Source organism: Mus caroli, chromosome 11 (assembly GCF_900094665.2).
Source record: "Mus caroli chromosome 11, CAROLI_EIJ_v1.1, whole genome shotgun sequence".
Taxonomy (NCBI): Eukaryota; Metazoa; Chordata; class Mammalia; order Rodentia; family Muridae; genus Mus; species Mus caroli.
In genome coordinates, this window is record NC_034580.1 from 92,734,773 (window position 1) to 92,736,516 (window position 1,744).

The following is a 1,744-nucleotide window of genomic DNA, read 5'->3' on the forward strand; positions in this document are numbered from 1 at the left end:
GCCAGCCTGGTCTACAAAGTGAGTTCCAGGACAGCCAGGGCTACACAGAGAAACCCTGTCTCGAAAAACCAAAAAAAAAAAAAAAAAAAAGAATCTCTTCATTGGGGCAGAGCCTCTAGTCTTGTGCTAAGGCAGGCTACCAGCTCAATCCAGCTGGAGCTAGATGCAAACCAGTCTGGGAAAGAAGAAAGGCTAGGGCAGCATTCCTGAGCAGCAGTACATAGTGGTCCTACTCTAAAGGCTGTCTGTCTGCTCCGCCTTCACACAGAGACACAAGGGCCTCCAGGAACCAGAAGACGGCAACTCCTTTAAGTCAGCAGTTCTCAACCTATGGGTCAAGACCCATCTGGCAAACCTCTCCAAAAGTATTTACGTGGCACTTCATAACAGCAGCAAAATTATGGCTGTGAAGTGGCAGAAAAAATAATGTAATGTTTGGGGGTCACCACAACATGAGGGACTGCACTAAAGGGTTGCTGCGTACGGAAGGCTGAGAAGCACTGCCTTAGGTGGACTCACCCCTTCACCTAGGACAGCTGATCTGACTGTGTAGGTCATAGACTCAGCAGGGCTAACAACCACATGGAAGGATGAATAGTGCGTGGATTCCACTTTTGTGTATATACAGAAATAGCTGGCAGAATTTTTCTCTTTTCATTTCCCCACAACTGGATAGTTGACCTCCATATCAACAGGTTCTGTAGCCACAGATTCAACCATCCATGCATCAAGAAATGTTGGTGCTACATAATCTGCAGATGAGTTAAAATATACAGCAGATGTGCAACTTACAGGTCACTTCTATACATTATATCTAAGTCTTGAGCATCTATGGTTCTGGTATCTCTAGGAGCTCCCTGTGGGTACCAAAGGATCACTGTATCCTCCTATCATTTTTAAACTTTATTTTTACTTTATTTGAGACAGGGATCTTGCACCGAATCCCATGGTTGGCCCGGGACTTGTTTATTAGTCTCTCAAGGGCTGGGATTACAGGTGTGCGCCACCAGGCCCAGCCGCTTACTTTTGATAAGGGAGAAACTAATAAAGGAAGTTCTACCTTGCACTTAAGTTTGATTTAAAAGGTGAACAAGATTGGGAGCTGGAGAGATGGTTCAGTGGTTAAGAGTACTGGCTATTCTTCCAGAAGACCCATGTTCAAGTCCCAGCACCCACATGGTGATCACAATCCTCTGTAACTCCAGTTCCAAGGGATATGACTGGCCTCCTCTAGCCTCCAGTGCATGATGCACATATGCAAGTGGTATAAAACGCACATGCAGGGGAAAACCCATACACATAGCATTTTAAACAAATAAAGGGCAAGCAAGAGGCTGGATGTGGTGGCACACGCCTTTAATCTCAGCACATGGGAGGCAGGGGAAACTGGGTCTCTAGGAGTTTGAAGCCAGCCTGGTCTACATAGTGAGCCCATTAAAAAAAAAAAAAAAACCCAAAAAACAAACAAACAAAAAAGAAAGAAAAAGAAAAGAAAGAAAGAAAAATGAAGCCCTAAGAGCTCTGGATGAAGACTCTGCCATGGTAAGAGTCATAAATTACTAAGGCAAAGCAACTGGGAAGTCAGGCTGGTATCTCAGACATTAAGAAAGCAAATTCCAGCTGGGCGTGGTGGCGCACGCCTTTAATCCCAGCACTGGGGAGGCAGAGGCAGGTGGATTTCTGAGTTCGAGGCCAGCCTGGTCTACAAAGTGAGTGCCAGGACAGCCAGGGCTACACAGAAACC

The 1,744-nt window shown here is 45.8% G+C and overlaps 1 protein-coding gene across 7 annotated transcripts in view; it reads right to left on the minus strand.

Moving 5' to 3' along the window:
• Positions 1-1,744, minus strand: part of Sp2 (Sp2 transcription factor) — a 28,353-nt gene that overhangs the window by 10,649 nt on the left and 15,960 nt on the right. The window lies entirely within an intron of this gene.